This window comes from Taudactylus pleione, unplaced genomic scaffold (genome assembly GCF_031769625.1).
Source record: "Taudactylus pleione unplaced genomic scaffold, aTauple2 ptg000032l, whole genome shotgun sequence".
Lineage (NCBI taxonomy): Eukaryota > Metazoa > Chordata > Amphibia > Anura > Myobatrachidae > Taudactylus > Taudactylus pleione.
Window position 1 is genome coordinate 38,677,501 of NW_028284434.1, and position 19,591 is coordinate 38,697,091.

General features: G+C 42.3%; 1 protein-coding gene across 1 annotated transcript in view; it reads left to right on the forward strand.

Moving 5' to 3' along the window:
* Nucleotides 1–19,591, forward strand: part of ELFN1 (extracellular leucine rich repeat and fibronectin type III domain containing 1) — a 780,199-nt gene that overhangs the window by 417,796 nt on the left and 342,812 nt on the right. The window contains exon 4 of the mRNA XM_088451888.1: nt 10,885–11,050. The gene's annotated coding sequence lies outside the window, so the exon portion shown is untranslated. The remainder of the gene's footprint in view (nt 1–10,884; nt 11,051–19,591) is intronic.

Sequence of the window (19,591 nt, forward strand, 5' to 3'; positions counted from 1 at the left end):
AATCAAACCCGCTGCTGAGAGGGTGGTGTGATGAATTGCGTTTGCATAAAATGCTATGCTAATACTCTCTACCAGAGTCAAAGGTTAGCCAATGAAATGAAGACTATTAAATACAGTGAGCTATACTGAATTGATAATATCACATTATATAGTAAACAAAAAGCACAAGGTTACGGTTTGGTTCTTTGTTTTATAAAATAAATGTTTTCCCTCTCTGTTATAATGACATAGATGTAATTTGATTTGATAAATTGTTATACTTAAGAAACACATTTCTTGTGTGCAGCATAAGTTCCCATTCACTGTTACCAACAAGGCTGCATACACTTGATGACTAGTGAGGGTTTGCGGTTGATGCCGACTGAAAAGGAGGTGTATCAAGCAGTGAAAACAGAGGAGAAGTTTCTGTTTCCCTTTTTAACTTTTTAAGCTATTGTTTATTATTTTCTTATATGTGGAAAGTTTCTGGTCACTTAATATAAAGCTAGAGATGAAATGTAATGCTGAGAACATCCACCATTCACACTACTCAGTTATTGTTCCGAGATGGGGAAAGTAAAAACAAGCACGTACTGTAGCTCACGGCCGCAACTAGGGGGGGGTTAGAGGTGCACGTGCATCGGGTGCCGGAATGCAGGGGGTGAAAAAGGGCTGACTCAAATTGCTGAAAATGGCCATCTAAAAATGGCCGCCACCAAGAAGGAGACAGATGCTAGAGGTCCTCGTGGACCACTAGTGTCTGTTAGGCCAGCGCAATGCACATAGCGTTCCCAGAAGTATAGGGAACGCTGGCGCTGCCGGGAGTAGATGGAGAAAGCTGCATTTTCTCCCGTGAAGCCCCCTGGCAACGAGCATAAACCCCACGGCAACAAGCATAAACCCCATGGCAATGAGCATGAAACCCCCTGGCAACGAGCATGAAACCCCTGGCAATGAGCATGAAACCCCCTGGAAATGAGCACGAAACCCCCTGGAAATGAGCACGAAACCTCCTGGTAACGAGCATAAAACCCCTGGCAGCGAGCATGAAACCCCCTGGCTATGAGCATGAAACCCTCTGGCAACGAGCATGAAAGCCCCTGGCAATGAGCACAAAACCTCCTGGCAATGAGCATAAACCCCCTGGCAATGAGCACGAAACCTCCTGGCAACGAGCATGAAACCCCTGGCAGAGAGCATGAAACCCCCTGGCAGAGAGCATAAACCCCCTGGCAATGAGCACGAAACCTCCTGGCAACGAGCATGAAACCCCTGGCAGAGAGCATGAAACCTCCTGGCAGTGAGCATGAAACCTCCTGGCAATAAGCATGAAACCCCCTGGCAATGAGTATGAAAGCCCCTGGCTACGAGCATGAAACCCCCTAGCAATGAGCATGAAACCCCTTGGCAATGAACATAAACCCCATGGCAACGAGCATAAACCCCATGGCAACGAGCTTGAAACCCCCTGGCAACGAGCATGAAACCCCCGACAACAAGCATGGAACCTCTGGTAATGAGCATAAAACCCCTGACAACGAGCAGGTAATTTTAAAGTAATTAGAAGCATTACTGTGGGGCATAAAATGGTGTCGGGCAAATATGTAAGTGGCACTTTGGTAATAGGCATTACAGTGTGTGGCATAATGTGTAATGGACATTATGGTATGTGGAATAATGTAAGTCACTATACCAGGGACGTCTGACTAGTTCACTGCCTTATGGAGGAGCAAGGACAAAATCCAGGTACGGGAAGGGAGGGGGCGCAAAATTACTGCCTTGCACCGGGTGACAGATATCCATGCATGGTATTTACTGTCTGCTTTTGCATGTAGGCCACTGCAACCTATATTTCAGCTAGGAAACTGCCCTCCCAAATTTGCACATGTTTATTCTGCTCCACCTGCTGTATTACATGTTGTTGTTTTTTTTATAAATTCTTTATTTAAATTTTCAATGGAAGAAAGAAATATTTGCATTTCCAACAGATATACATACATAAAGTAATATTTGCTCTTACATTTACATTTTAAATTGTAACAATAATATGCAAAAACCAAAATAATCAAAACAGAAATCAATATAAAGACAAAAACAGAGGGGGAAGGCAAAGGCAAGGGAAGAAAGGGAAGGAAGAGTTAAAATGAGAAGATGTGCAAACGGGACAAGTATGAGAAACATACAAATTACTTCCTGTTATTAAAACAACTGCGTAGTAGCACAGCATCCACTCAAATCCTCTTATCGGTTAGTCTCGTAGGCAGCTAAAAATAATAAACTTTAGCTTGGAGTCTAAGGAATAAGTTCCTTATATGACGGAGAAAGTTTAAATTCTAACCAATTAAACCACCGGGTAGTAAAATCAGACTGTTTTTCTGGGGTAGAATAAAATATGTCATCCATGTACAGTACATATAAAAATCAAATTTTTGACACCAATCCCATATGGTGGGAGGACATTGGGAACGCCACCTAACCAGAAGTACAGCTCTCGCTGCATTATTCATATGTCTTAAAAGGGATTTTTTATATTGAGAAATAGGAATGTCCGAGTGGATAGCAACCAGAAGTCTGGGCCAGTGGGAATGGAAAAACCAAGAATGTCTGATGCCAAAGCTATAACTGCCGCCCAAAATGAGGTAATCAAGTAACATTCCCACCAGATGTGAAATAACGATCCTTTATCCTTCTTACATCTCCAACAAAGAGCAGATACTCCTGGGGAATACTTATGTAAAACATCTGGACAGCGGTACCACCTCGTCAATACTTTAAATTGTGTATCCATAGTTTCTAAACTAGTAGAACAGGCATTGATGCATTGAAAAACTTTATCCCAATTTAATTGTATGCTCTTAGAGGCCATGTCTTTATCCCAAGCATCCTGGTATGTCGAAGTACCCGGGAGAGAAGTGGATAGGAGAATTTGGTAAATAACAGAAATAACGTGCTTAGGAGCGGTGTCAACCGTACATAATGACTCAAAGGGAGTCAGAGCTCTCCCCATTTGAGCACACCCGCCTAAAGAGGACAAAAGAGAACGTATTTGCAGATAGAACCAATAATCTTGTTTATTTAACTGCAAATCGTTAGCTAAGGTGGTATAAGATTTAATTGCCCCCTCAGAGACCAATCTCCCCATCCTAGTGACACCCAAGGCACTCCATTTGGCCGCTACATGACCTGAGGTGCCGGGTGTAAAACAAGGGTTGTGTATAAAGGGGGTAAGGGGGGAGATTAAAGAAGAGACACCAGTCCTCTCCCGCAGTTTCCACCACAACTTAAGAGTCGGTCCCACGGTAGGATGATCTGAACTGATAACCTTATTACACCACGGAATAACTGATAAATGTAAATTCGTAGAGGCAGATTCAATAGCAACCCATTGTTTCTCTTGCGAGTTACGAAGCTAATCCACAATCCTATTAAGGACCGTGGTCTGGTAATATGCTGTAACCATCGGGAGTTGTCTACCACCTTGCAATTTTCGTCTAAATAAAACCTGATGCTTAAATCTCGGTCTCCTACCATTCCATACAACATCCCTCAAAATATTGTGAACTCTTGAAAGAAAGCGGAGTGGTAAAGCTGTAGGTATAGTTTGAAATAAATACAACAATCTGGGAAGTACATTCATTTTTACCACATTCATTCTACCCAACCACGACAGTTTCTTTGGAAGCCATCTAGAAAAATCGGATCGAATCTTATTGAGAAGGGGGACATAATTTAAATCATATAAATTAGACAATTTGCAAGGTATTAATATCCCCAAATATTTCAGCTGAGTGGGATGCCAAGTAAATGGAAATGAGGTCTGAAGAGCAGAAACAGTCTCCATTGAAACGGTAATATTCAAAGCAGTGGACTTAGTATAATTTATTTTGAAATTTGATAGCCTGCCGAATCTAACAAACTCCTCCATCAGATTAGGGAGCGAGGTCACAGGATTCGTTATTACTGCCAACAGGTCGTCCGCAAAAAGAGCAAGACGATGTTCCTGCGCACCAATCTGAAGGCCAGTAATATTAGGATTACTCCTGATCGCCCTTGCCAGTGCTTCCATACAAATTACAAAAAGTAAGGGCGAAAGTGGGCAACCCTGTCTCGTGCCATTGGTAATATGTATGGTGTCCTACAAAACCCCATTAACCCTGACCCGCGCCGAGGGCGCCCTGTACAGCGATATAATTTTTTGGAAAAGACTTCACCCAAGCCCAATCGCCTCAGTATTACATGGTTTTGGTGCAGGGTAATACCCATTTTCCACCAAAAACCCGGGTCAGAACTGGGTTTTTGGACATGGTTCCAACCCAGGTCAGACCCCGTTTACACTGCACCTTCAATCTGGGTTACTCCTGGGTCAGCCATATTCACACTGAACGCGGGTCTGCCCTGCTAAACTTGGAAGGTCATAAAAAGTGGGAGGTGACTACTTCACAACCACCAATCAGCTCATTTTAGGCATGACCCAGGTCGGATAACCCGGGCTGCGCCATTTACACTGCACCATTACCCAGGTCCATCCTGGGTCCAACCCTGGTAGCTACTTGGTTTGGATTTCCAGGTCACTTGAACCAGGTTATTTTTCAGAGACCCTTTTCCACTGAGCCGCTACCTGGGAAGTCACCCAGCAATAACCTGGGTTATTGGAGCAGTGGAAAGGGGTATTACTTGATTTTTTTTACTTGCTCTCAACTCAGAATCAGACCCAAATATCCCTACAGATTGTTGACTTGACGTTTTTAAATGAACAGTCAGACTGATCGCTATACAGTATACACAACAAAATGTGCACAATATTGGCTTATCGTTACCGACAAATGTCATGCAGCAGCCCAAAACAGATCATCTGATCAAAAAGATAGTCAGCCCTGGGTGATGTGTACAACCTGTACAATTATCAGACCAGTGAGCACCCTGCTTAAGACTGGCTGTTTGTTAGGACCTTCCATCATGGAAGATAATTGTGCAGCAACAGGAGCAGCAGTCTAGTACTCATTAGCAACAATCCCAAATCATAGAGAAAACACATTTTCTAAGTATTTCTATCAAAATGGAAGAATCAAAAACTGTTCTTAAAAATGTCTTAAATAGAACAATGCTACAATTGGATGCTACATTCTTCTAATCTTGTATCTATTGAGGATTTATAAACATACTGTAATTATGTGCTTACAAATATTTTTTCCCATGTATTTATAAGCAACTAGACATCTTATATTTGTTTGCTATTTACATCAGGACTGATTTTGTAATGTGGATTTGATTCAGTCCAATGGTCCCCAAACTGGCTGTATATAGAGTATAGTAGGAAGTGGCATTGTAATGTTGTAGAATATAGGAGGATGTAGTGATTTAAGGTTATAGAATATATTAGGAAGTGACAATGTAACATTATAGAGTATAGGAGGAAGTGGCAATGTAACGTTATTGAATATATGAGGACATGGCGATGTAACATTATAGAATAAGGAGTAAGTAGTGATGTAACATTATAGAATACAGGATGTAGTGGCGATGTAACGTTATAGAATATAGGAGGAAGTGACAATGTAACATTATAGAATAAGGAGTAAGTAGTGATGTAACATTATAGAATACAGGATGTAGTGGCGATGTAACGTTATAGAATATAGGAGGAAGTGACAATGTAACATTATAGAATACAGGAGGAAGTGACAATGTAGCATTATAGAATATAAGACGAAGTGGCGATGTAATGTTATGGAATATTGGAGGAAGTGTTGGTGTAACATAGAATATAGGAGAAAGTGGCGATGTAACGTTATAGAATATAGGAGGAAGTAGTGGTGTAATGTTATAGAATATAGGAAGAAGTGGTAATGTAACATTATAGAATATAGGAGGAAGTAGTGATGTAACGTTATAGAATATAGGAAGAAGTGGTAATGTAACATTATAGAATATAGGAAGAAGCGGTAATGTAACATTATAGAATATAAGACGAAGTGGCGATGTAACGTTATAGAATATAGGAGGAAGTGTTGGTGTAACATAGAATATAGGAGGAAGTGGCAATGTAATGTTAAAGAATATAGGAGGAAGTAGTGATGTAACGTTATAGAATATAGGAAGAAGTGGTAATGTAACATTATAGAATATAGGAGTAAGTAGTGATGTAACGTTATAGAATATAGGAAGAAGTGGAGATGTAATGTTATAGAATATAGGAGGAAGTGGTGGATGTAACATTATAGAATACAGGAGGCAGTGGAGATGTAATGTTATAGAATATAGAAGTAAATAGTGATGTAACTTTATGGAATATAGGAAGAAGTGGTGATGTAACATTATAGAATATAGGAGTAAGTAGTGATGTAACATTATAGAATATAGGAAGAAGTGGTGATGTAACATTATAGAATATGGGAGTAAGTGGCTATGTATGTAACATTAAAATTATATAGTATTAAGTGGTGATGTAATATTATAGAATATAGGAGTAAAGAGTGATGTAACATTATAGAATATAGGAAGAAGTGGTGATGTAACATTATAGAATATGATAGTAAGTGGCTATGTATGTAACATTAAAATTATATAGTATTAAGTGGTGATGTAATATTATAGAATATAGGAGTAAGTAGTGATGTAACATTATAGAATATAGGAAGAAGTGGTGATGTAACATTATAGAATATAGGAAGAAGTGGTGATGTAACATTATAGAATATGGGAGTAAGTGGCTATGTATGTAACATTAAAATTATATAGTATTAAGTGGTGATGTAATATTATAGAATATAGGAGTAGGTAGTGATGTAACTTTATAGAATATAGGAAGAAGTGGTGATGTAACGTTTTAGAATATAGAGTAGAAAGAAGGACTATCATAAACACAAGTTCAGATCTTTTTTTCCCTCCATTGAATACAACGCCGTGGACTTTTTACTGTACTTTATGGCGCTGTGCCAGACGCCCGGAAGCAAGTTATCATTTAGTGCCCCCCTATCCCCCATATTTACAGCCATAAGTGGAGTGAATATATTGTGGGTGATGGAGGAGGTTTCCCTTCAGTGCTAGCGCCCGGCGGCAGGCGCCTCCATTGTCTCCCATACTTCTGCCCCTGGCGCTGTGGCTCTGCTGATGATCTCTCTTCTCCTGAGTAGATTTCTAATCTTGTCAGCTTTCTTGCGGCAAAGGACACGAGTCAGTGATAACATGGCACTAGCCACGTAAGGATGCATTGTGCTTGATACGGAGATTATATGTCTCCCATAGATCTATGACATACCAGTATCTGGCCTCCCGAGCAGTGACTTTTTAGGACTGACTTTGTAGTAAAAATATCTACTGTAATTATTTTCTCTGGGATAGCGGTGGCTATGTGCCCAGTGCGTATCTTCACTTCTCATGTCAGAAGTAGATAATTAGTTACATTTCAATGTTCTCTCCTCATTGTACTCTGGAGCGTGCATTCATACAGTATATGCTGGATATTATTAACTAGAGCTCACTGGGAGTCAAAACACTGCACTCTGTGCCCTGGGTATGCCATGCCTGCTGTGCACAGATACAGCAAACGTAGGACACTACACCATCCGACATGACCTCTACAGTATTATAAGGTGCTTTTACTGTATTGTGAGTATTTTCATGCAGTTGTTATCAACCTGAACAGAATAAGAAGATTTGTGGAATTGTAATGGGCTGATAAACGCGAACTATATTAACATTCAGTGGAGAAACCACCACAGTAGACATGTTCCTCGTCTGTTACCTTTACAGTTCCATATATTTCAATGGTCGATGTGCAGAAGCCTATTGGATTCCTAGAGTGCACGAATCAAAAATTGGTTGAATGTATGCTTAGGTGGGGGTGGCAGCTGATGCCCGGGTGACCAGGTGCCAGAGCCACACAATCATGTGCTAACTGTAGTACATTACGCGCCCTCTGTGGTCTCACTTTCCTCTGCACATACTGCATTGGAGTCCTGAGAGCTATCATGTAGTGTGGTGGTAGGTGATCATGTGCACTCCAGGGGGCCTCTATGCTATTCTATAAGGAAAGTCCATACCAAGGCATACTTGCCAACCCTCCCTCATTGTAAGGGAGACTCCCTGAAATAGTAGCAATCTCCCTGTCTCCCTGAAGAGTCTAACAATCTCCCTGATTGCACCTTACCTCCATTAAGAAGCTGTTTTATATATATATATATATATATATATATATTTAAAAAAAGCGATATATACATTCAAATGAGATCATTAGTATAATTTCCCTGCATTGGTTATAGGGCACAATGATCCCTATGGCTACATGAATTTTCTGAAACGTAGTAGTGTGTTTCATTGACAAATAGATCTTACCAATTGCTTTGGGGCTTATTTATATTTGGATGTAAGTCAATTTTATGGCGCACCTCTCAGATGTCGTAGTACACATCCACTGTACCACCGCGCTCATAGGTGTTGCTTTCACAATCTCCCTGAAATGCTTTTTCAAAAGTAGGCAAGTATGTACCATGGTGGTCAGGGGTATATCTGTAGTTCTTTAAATTCTCCCATTCCAAAATATTCATTCTCAGTCTGATTTCAGGTTGGTTTCATCAAGAATACTTGCAGAGTATACTCTATTTTCCATTGCTAAGCCAGAGTGAGGTCCCATTACTTTTGATGTCTGTCTGCGCATCCCCTTTAGATAGCAAGCTTTCACGAGCAGGGCCCTCTTCCCTCATGTGCTTTTCCTTCCCTCACTTATGCCATTGCCAACAACAGCACCAAACCTCTGAGTTTGGCCACCCCAATTCTTATTTGTGTATTATAGCTGCTGATGCCGCAATGTTTATGAATCTTGTCCCTGCCCTGCAATGTTTTGTACTATAAGTCACTTATTATCTTGTTTTGTTTATACTGCTTATGTTTATGCAAACCCCTTGTGGCGACATATACTAACATGGTCCTGCAATGTTATAAAAGGTGTACAATTATCTGTTAAAAGATGACAGATCTGGGGTGAAATCCCACATGTACATTGTGAGCAGCATTGTAACAGGGCTAAATAGTGCCATGTGCCAGTCCGCCACCTTAGTGCCTGACTCATGACGGGAGCATGACGTCATTATGTTTCACAGTTAGGGTGAGGCCGGTGGCACCAGTAGCATCCTGAGGACACTCTAATCAGTGACACAGACTGCAAGGTGCCTGCCAGGAGCATCCTAAAGACACTCCAGTGGCACCTCAGCAGTGATCCTGGCTGCAGAATGCCGTCCTGGCACACTGCTAGCCAGAAGCAAGGGTCGTAGGGCAGCGACAATGCCACCCACTGAGCCCTGCGCTGTGGGGCGGCACCCGTTACACAATCCCTAGTTATGGCCCTGATTGCGAGCTGCTTTGGACTTGGTGTGGGCCTCAGTTTGGACAGTTGTGCTTGGAATTTTACAAAGGCACATGAACGTCAGCATTCGCAGTAGAGCAGAGGTTTCCACATCAGCATTTTCATAGCACAATGGGTGTACATTGTAAATCACATTTGTGTACACCCATCTTCCAGAAACATGAACATCAACTCAGTGCTTAAAATAAATAAACGTGCCCCAAGATTCTACTTTTTGTTTGATTGAAACCTGTAAAATTAAATACTGTAAATACATGCCAGTCCCCATCCAAGCTGAAATGTACATTACATAACTTTTACATCCCTGTAATAGAGGTGCTGAGTGCTGTTATTGTAAAATGTCTTATATATAAAAGCCAATACATTTTACAGCAGTATTTAACATCATTTAGAAAATTACCTTTATGTTATGTTTCTCTTAGTGTTTTGTGGATACGTTCTAGTAATGACAGTAATTATTATACAGCTTTTAATATACTTACAGCCAAGAAGCAATAAATTCTCCTGACGCAAGTACCGTAGGGAACACACTCCGAGTTTTCAAACAAACAAATCTTGAAAGAAAATTATACTAAAATACAAACTACTGCGATATAATGAAAGGAAGCTTTGTAAGAATCTTGAAAACATATTTGAGAATTTTTTTATAATATAACGGAACGTTATGTATTTGCTTTAGGATTAGTCCTTGGGTGGAGGAAATAGCACTACCCAAAGTGGCTCTTACATTATTTTGGTAACATTTTCATGTTTAGATCTGGGGTGAAATCTGATGATGTAGTTGGCCATAGGCTTTATGGGGCTGATTCTTTGTTAAGAGCAAAGCAAGAAAAGCAAGTAACATAGCACCCTGTAAAGCCATGTTGCACTACCAAGATGGGGGAGGGAGTGGGAGAGTTGGGGCAGATTTAAAATGTGCAGAGAAGTTTATATTTAAGAAAGCTGCATAACAGATGTGTTATTGACTTGTGTCTAAAATATGGCTTTAGTTTATCAATTTAAAGCCCTCTCTTCTGGCATCTGTGTATCAATGTATCGCCCTCTCTCCTGGCATCTGTGTATCAGTATACAGCCCTCTCTTCTGGCATCTATGTATCAGTGTATCACCCTCTCTCCTGGCATCTGTGTATCAGTATACAGTCCTCTCTTCTGACACCTGTCCCGGATCAGAAACGCTTTTCTCAGATGTATAATTCAGTGTTTTGAATTGAGTTCCTCAATTCTCTTCCAGCCCTTTGATTTATTCCTTATGTCTTGGCAGTCCACCGACTGTCCTAGTTGCCTGATATCTCTCCTATTGTCAGATCCATCTGCCTGTTTTCTGATTAGATGTTTTGGTGTCTGATAGTATGAATGCGGATATACTATTCTGCATTGCTCTTTAGTTACCCTTTTATAGAGGTGCTTAATCCCCATTGCCCTGTGCGATTCCAGTTACCAGGCCTCTGCAGAGAACAGTGATTACGGCTCTCCTAAGCCTAGTGAACAGTTTGATTTGCTAATACCCTTATGTGATTATGTTTTTGTCTCATTTTATTTTGTAGTTTGCATTCTGGAGTTGGAGTTTTATCTGAGAAGGTTCTTAGACTGTAGACTTATCAACACAACAAAAGACTCATAAAGGAAGACTTTTATAACTGCCAGAAGGAATCATATGTAATATTGGAAGTATAACTTTGTAATATCTGCTAACAGAGCCACGTAAAAGAGGTAAACATATATTTTTTTTCATTTGCCCTAATAATGTTTGTGATTAACTCCAATATGTTCCTGCCTATTGTGCTGTGGACATTTTATCGGAAAATATCTTACTAGGACTTAGGTTTATACTTCTTCATGCAACAGGTGCATATTCCACCATGTCCAACTTTCCTATGCAGTACTTAAAATTATAAGGTGTCAGCAAAGGGATGGGACAGACTCAAGTAAGCAATATTCCTCATTAGTATAATACTACAACATTAGTAGTTATATATAATTTATATACTTTGCACTTTTTTATTATGATGGTTCTTATACGATTGAGGAATGTTATGGTTGGTTTCTTTTTTCATATTTCGGGGTTTAATTTGTACACATGCATTTAATTAGCTTTTTTGCTATTTCTTAATAATCAAGCCATACCAGTTCTTTTAAGGGTATGTAGTCAGGAAGCCGGCAATCGAAATGCCGACCGCCGGCTCCCCAACTGTGAAAACCCGGCATGGGACTAATGATAGGGGTCTAAATATACCAACGCCTATCATCAGCCGCACGCCAAAATCCTGACGCCCGGCATACCGAATGTAGGTAAGCCGGGCGTCAGGACCTGCTAGCCGCGGGGAAGGGAGGGGGTGTTAGGTTTAGGGACTCCTGGGGGGACTTAGGGTTAGACACCTCCCCGGGAGGGTTAGGAGTAGGCTAGGGGAAGAGAGGGTTAGGGCCAGGCACCCCCGGGGGGGAGGTTAGGTTTAGGCAGCAGGGAGGGGGGGTTAGGTTTAGGCACCCATGAGGGGAGGTTAGGTTTAGGCACCCCTGGGGGGAGGTTAGGGTTAGGCACCCCTAAGGGAGGGTTAGAGTTAAGGGGGGAAGAGGGGAGGGTTAGATTACTTACCAGGCGCCGTCAGGATCTTCATCTGCCGTACTTCCGGCGTCGGTATTTCATCCACCGGACTTAGGTCTGGCGGTATGTCATACCGATTCCCTTTAAGGGAAGCCATCTAGATCACGACCTGGAAAGTTCAGTAATTGGGTATTCCTATTATTCAGAGCTCACCAGATCACAATGGAGGAGAGAGGATGAAATATATCATTGTAGTAAGCCTGATGCTCCTGTAAGACTCAGACTAATGTTTATTTCTTGATGCATTCTATGGTTGCATAGTGGAAAAAATATAACCAAATGATGCCTTTTGGTATTTTGATCATACAAATGGCTATTTTTAGGGCGTTTGATACTCTTTCGGCTGCGTTCTGATTCTGAACACTTCTATATAAGCAGTGTAATAAATTATTTGCAGGAACCATGTTCCCGTAAGACCTGCAGGATTTTAGGAACTAAAATAAAAGTGCTTGTGCTTTTTCTGTATCAGATTCTGTAAACCCTTATGAGATAGCTGAAGAATTCCAAAGAGGATAGAGTGGCAGCACAATGACACAGTGGTTAGCATTGCTGTTTCACAGTACTGGGGTCATGAGTTCTATTCCTGACCTGGGCACTATCTGTGTGGAGCTTGTGTGTTCTCCCTGTGCCTGCGTGGTTAGCCGAATAAATTGCTGGCATGGGGCGTGGCAAATTCTGGAAGCCATGGCCACGACCCTTCGCATTAAAAAACAAAAATAAATAATATTCCACATTTGTAGCATTGTGGGCTACAGGGGGGACATTTCTCCCTCAATAGCTCGCCGGGCCCCTCAGACAATGCGGGGCCCAATAATCCGTACCCAGCTCCCCTGAAAATGTGATTTACAAATCTTCAATATGTAAATTAAATAATTAGTGGTACTATAAAATTAATAAATATATAAAATATTAAATATTTAATAATAATAGTAACCTGATAATGTCCATATAGTAATATCGTAAATGAAAAAAGGTGTTCTTCTTTAAGGGAATCTATGACATTTTGAGTGATGCAGGTGAATACTTAAATAATATCACTTTCCGTAGGTAAAATAAGATCAGTTTATATCCCTGGAGGCTGAATAACAAAATCGGAACCCTTAAATTTTGAGAATAATCTATCACTGCAGAGAGATATTTGTCGAAACTTGAATGCACTTTATGTGTGTTAAATTACCTTTAAAATAAATGACAAGTCCCAACTGTTGCTGGATAAAACTCACAGAGTAGGCTATTCGTCTTGCATGGCCATCAGCAGGAATAGAATTCAATTATTGTCTACATGGAACCGGGTGGAAAGTATCCCAGGGATGCTGTCTCAGTTAGACAGCGTGCTGTATTAGAGAAGCGCCTGCAGTTCTCATCGGCTAGATACTTATTTCAGCTCACAATTCCAATTGCATCAAAATACTGATCTGCAGCGTTTCTTGGTTCTAGACTTTCTCAGTATATATTTGTTATTTTGCAGATCTTAAAGGAGACCTCCACCTTTAAACAACTTGCTTCATTAAAAATGATGCCCAACCCAGTAGTATTGTAAATATAGTAAAAATAGGTAATTACCTTTGGAGATTTAGGCCCTCATTCAGAGCCGTTCGCTATTTGCGGTCGTTCGTTCAAAAACAAGGGGTGGCTATTCAAATGATCCGTTCGCAAATTGCAGTCTGTTCACACCTCTAAGTCTGAACGAGCGAGCAAAACATACGCTCGTTTATTTGTTAAAAACGCCCCCTGGCCGCTCGCACCATACGTCATGTCCGCTATTTATTAGATTAAACGAGTACATCGACCAGCGTATGAACTGCTTGCTATTCTTGTGGTTGGTGTTTGCTACCACAAATTTGCGAGCAGTTCTGGCTATAAAATAACCCAGTGACGTGGTCAATGACGCTGCTGTATTAATTATGCACACCCATAATACGCCCGTTTTGACCTTTAAGCACGCCTGCGTTCGGATCTCCACTCCCCATTTTCAAGCACCTTCCCCTGTTACCACCCACATACGCCTCATTCTGTCACTCAAAATAGGAGGCACTCGCTATATAGCGTACAAACGATTTTTGGCCGCACTGACTGGTTCGCGCATGCGTACTAAAAACCGTACGCATGCGCAGATGTGCAAACATCGCTCGGAACGAGCGTACTGCCGCTAACGAGCGGCTCTGAATGAGGGCCTTAGTTTCTGTGTCCTGAATGCTTATAATTTCTAAATTAACTGTTTAGCAGTTTCATTGTTTATCCAGTTTGACAATCTTAATGCCTAATCTCACCACATCACCTGCAGTACGATCATCATGTCTCAGAGGTGCAAGGGCATATATAAGGTCAGAGGTGCCTTGCAAGGGCATATATAAGGTCAGAGGTGCCTTGCAAGGGCATATATAAGGTCAGAGGTGCCTTGCAAGGGCATATATAAGGTCAGAGGTGCCTTGTAAGATCAGGTTATATATTTATAAATGTACTTAATGAGATGAAGCCAACATCCTGAAATATATAAAAATAAGAACATTTAGTAAAACTGGAGTTATTTGTAACATGGGCTGGATTAACGGCCACATGGGCCTGGGGCTGAAAATGACCAAGGGCCTATTGTGAGAAGTGGAGGAGGTGTGACCACTACTGTGTGGGTGTGGCCAGTGCTGTGTGGGTGTGGTCAGTGCCTCGTAAACGTGTACACTTTCTACGCTATCAGCCCCAATGTCTCCCAAAATACGTAAACGTAGAATATCATTTTTGACAAAAATAGCAATACAATTTTGAAAACCAGTCTGTAATATGCCTCCATTACCAATCATAGGGGGTATATTTATTAAAGTGTGGGTTTTTAGAAGTGGAGATGTTGCTGTTAGCAATCAATCAGATTCTACTTAATATTTATCTAGCACCTTCTAGAAGATAATAGCTAGAATCTGATTGGTTGCTATGGGCAACATCACTTCTAAAATCCCGCACTTTAGTAAATGTACCTCATAGCTAGAAACAGTCTGTGATTGCCCTGTCTAGTTTTCTCGAATCCAAAACATAAGTGTATCTATAATGGGTGTGTAGTGCGGGCTGCCCTTGACCCAGGGGACCATGTGCACCCAGATCCCCACTGGTGCTGTGCAAAGTATCTGGCACTATGTGATTGACTGTGCTATCTGCATATTCGTCACCTTCCCGAATGTCACTGGCAAAATGGCGCCAGGGGTAGAAAACTCAGAGAAAAAAATCACTGCACATGGTCCTCCCTGGACTTTAATGCACAGGACCTTAACTATGTGTGTGCGACCATTGCCGCCACACAGAGCGCAGGATTCTGCCTTGCTTCTGACTAGCAGGATGCTGTTCAAGCCAATATCTCTGCTGCAGTGCCTGAGCGTCCTTAGGATGTTCCAGACAGGCACCATGCAGTTTGTGCAGCCACTAGGGGCATCCTCAGTATGCTCCGGACAGTGCTGCATTTCCCAGTGCCGGTGGCCCCGCCCTGTCTGCACTCTGGTGCCCTACTACACCAAGGGACGTGCAGTCCCCTATTATACTCCCTATTATGCTCCAGAGTTTTGATATAAAAACTGTATTTTTATACATGTGTGCCTACCCAGCCATTGACCTCACCGCACATCACTGACTACACCGTTGTTAATACCCCTGTGATCCAAAAGATGTAGCCAATTAGAAATTATGAAAAATCAAAGCGACCAAAAATCCAGCCTGATCTAGACACTATAGTCAAGGCAGTGGAGTAACTATGGGGGGCCTGCTGGGGCACGTGCCCTGGGTGCCGTCGGAATGGCGGAGGCAGGTGGTGGGGTGAGGCGCCGCCGGCCGTGGTCCAGGGCTGTGGTTTCAGTCAGTGTAGTGTGGACCGCACTGCACTACACAGTAAAACATACTACCTGCCAGTGGTGTGTCTGTTTTAGCAGCCAATAAGAGTCAGACAGACTCTCTGGGGTGGCTGCACCCACAGCTGGAGCTCACTAATGAGCTCCACCTTCCGGCTCCCGCAGTGGGTGATAGGAGAGATGTCTGTCTCTCTCCCATAGTGCTGAGCGATAGGACGGAGGAGCGGAAGGCGGTGGGCACAGGAGCAAGGATTCAGGTAAGTATGGTGTTTTTGTTTTTTTGAGTCTTTGTGCTATATATGTAAGGTGCACTGCATAGGGGGAGCCACTACTGGGGGTAATGTATAAGGGGCACTACTGGAGGACCACTACTGGGGGCAATGTATAAGGGGCACTACTGGGGGCACTGTATAAGTGGTACTACTGGGGGTACTGTATAAGGGGCACTACTGGGGCACTGTATAAGCGGCACTGCAAAAGGGCATTGTATAAGGGGCACTACTAGGGGAACTGTTTAAGGGTGCTGTACTGGGGGACTGTATAAGAGTGCACTACTGGGGGCACTGTATAAGGGACACAGCATAAGGTAGACTACTGGGGGCACTGTATAAGGGTGCACTACTGGGGACACTGTATAAGGGTGAACTACTGGGGCCACTGTATAAGGGTGCACTACTGGGGACACTGTATAAGGGGCAAAACTGGGGGCACTGTATAAGGGTGCACTACTGGGGGCACTGTATAAGGGAGCAGTACTGGGGCACTGTATAATGGGCATTACTGGGGGCACTGTATAAGAGGCAGTACTGGGGGAACTGTTTAAGGGGCACTACTGGGGGCACTGTTTAAGGGTGCTCTACTGGAGGACTATATAAGGGTGCCCTACTGGGGGCACTGTATAAGGGGTATAGCATAAGGGACACTACTGGGGGCACTGTATAAGGGTGCACTACTGGGGACACTGTATAAGGGGGAACTACTGGTCGCACTGTATAAGGGGCACTACTGGGGCACTGTATAAGGGTGCACTGCTGGGGGCACTGTATAAGGGGCACTACTAGGGGCACTGTATAAGAGGCAGTACTGGGGGCATTGTATAAGGGGGCACTGCTACTGGGGACATTGCATAAGGGGAACTACTGTAGTGGGCATTGCAAGAGGGGCGGTACTCCGGGGGACATGGAGGTGCATATAGAATGTTCCCAGAATGATGAGAAATGTTGGTGTGTCATGTTGACATGCCCCCTTTTTTAGTAGCCACGCCCACACTTGGGAAGGGGGGGGGGCTCCTTTTTTTACTTGCCCTGGGCTCCAAATACCATAGTTACGCCACTGAGCCAAGGCCACACTCATTTAACAGTGGCCACACCATAATGCGCTAGACCTGCCATTTTTAGCTTGTTGGGAGTCGGGACTGCATGCTATATCAAGAGAAAATAAAGCAGATGTCATAGTATGCAGACATTCATCCTATGTATTTAATAATATGTGATTGTCTTTTATAAAGTACTTATATCATATTTGCCTACTCTACCAGAGGTTGCGTAAGGCTACCGGAAGAGTAGGTAGATCTCCCACATCCCGTCAGCTTCCTAGTGATGTGGGCAGGATGGGGAGATTATACAGGGAATGTGCACAAAGGGGCGGGGTTATAATGATGCAAATTGCTTCTTTTGCCCTGCCTCCTACTCACGAACCCGCAAATAGCATCATTTTTCCGTGATGGGGCTGCGCATAATGACGTGTACAAACCCGACCCCCCGAAGCTGTCAGTTGCATCTCCAAGGCTTCTCCCTGAGAGTAGGTAACTAAAGTAGGTAAGTATATGTGTTTATTGTAGCTATTGTATCATGACCACTATTTTAGTTACGGCCCCGGGCAACTGAATGATATCAGGTGATGTATCAAAGCTTGGAGAGATAAAGTGGAGAGAGATAAAGTACCAACCAATCAGCTCCTAACTGCCATTTTTCAAACACAGCCTGTAATATGGCAGTTAGGAGCTGAGTGGCTGGTACTTTATCTCTCTCCACTTTATCTCTCTCAAAGCTTTGATACATCTCCCCCTTAGTCCTTAGATGTTATTAAATCACACAGCTTCATTTGCATATTTAATCATCTCAAATTGTTTAAAAAACCTTAAAAACATTTCAGGAAAAAATATATAGTAGTAATTAATTATTCTTAATAATGATCTAGAAAATAGGATTAGCCACAGGGACAAGCAATAAATAACAATAAAACTGGTCAGGCAGGCTTCCCATTGGTATATGTCATGTGTACAATGGCTCTACTGTAAATCAGGAGATATATTTTTCGTCATGTACATATTTATATTGTAAAATTATAATTTTCTTATATAATTTTAAGTCTCTGCTGCCAATAAGAGTAGTCTACATAAGAATAAGCCAGGAGCACTAGAAATGCAGTGCTTTTCTTAACGTTACGCTGTATATAGTATAATAAATGCATAATAGGTGTATTATTTAACATTTCCTAAAGTGGAGCCTGACTATTACCAACAGAGATTTCTAAACATGACAATTCAGAACCCAGTTATTTTCTACCCAAAGAAAATAACTGGGTTCACTTCTTTAATGTTTCTACAGAAAGAGGTTTTGTTTTCCATGCTACAAGATTTGCTTTCCCCTAACCTTTTGCAGACACTATATTAATGGCCTTTTGATGCTATTGCTAGGCAACCAGTAAACATAATTAATGCAAAACAAAAATGTATTTGCTGCTTTTTAGCGCTCTATCAATTTACCATGTGTGCTGTGACTTAAGTTATTATAATTACGTCACACAGTGGTAAGTAACATTGGGGGTGATTCAGCACAGGACGGAATCACAAAGCTGCACGCAAGCAGCTTTTGCAATTCCGTCTTTGCAAACACAGCAGGAGCACACACATCATCTAGTTCACGTACAACTATAAATCAACCCCATAGACCAGTGATTCCCAACCTCGGTCCTCAAGGCACACTAACAGTCCTGGTTTTAGTGATATCCATGATTGTGCACAGATGGTTAAATTAAAATAATTGAGGTACTAATTAAGTCACTTGTGCTCAAGTATGGCTATCCCTTAAACCTTGGCTGTTATACCCCTTTTACACCAGAGCAAAAACCTGGGTCTACCCAGGTCGCAGCTCAGTGTAAAAGGGTCCCTGAAAAATAACCTGGGTCAAGTGACACAGCAATTCAACCCAGGTAGCTACCAGGGTTGGACCCAGGATGGAACCAGGTAATGATGCAGTGTAAACGGTGCAACCCGGGTTATCTGACCTGGGTCATGCCTAAAATGAGTTGATTGGTGGTTGCGGAGCAGTCACCTCCCACTTTTTATGACATCACAGGTTTAGCAGGGCAGACCTGAGTTCAGTGTGAACAGGGCTGACCTGGGAGTAACCCAGATCAAAGGTGCAGTGTAAATGGGTTTGACCTGGGTCTGACCAGAGTTGGAACCATGTCCAAAAGCCAGGTCGGACCTGGGTTTTTGGTGGAAAAGAGGTATTAGTGTGCCTTGAGGACCCTGCCATAGACAGTAATACCTCTTTTCCACCAAAAACCCGGGTCCGACCTGGGTTTTCAGACATGGTTCAGACCCAGGACAAACACCGTTTACACAGCACCATCGATCTGGGTTATTCTCAGGTCAGCCCCGTTCACACTGAACCTGGGTCTGCTCTGCTAAACTTGTGAGGTCATAAAAAGTGGGAGGTGACTGTTCCACAACCACCAATCAGCTCATTTTAGGCATGACCTGGGTTGCGCCGTTTACACTGCACCATTACCCAGGTCCATCCTGGATTCGACCCTGGT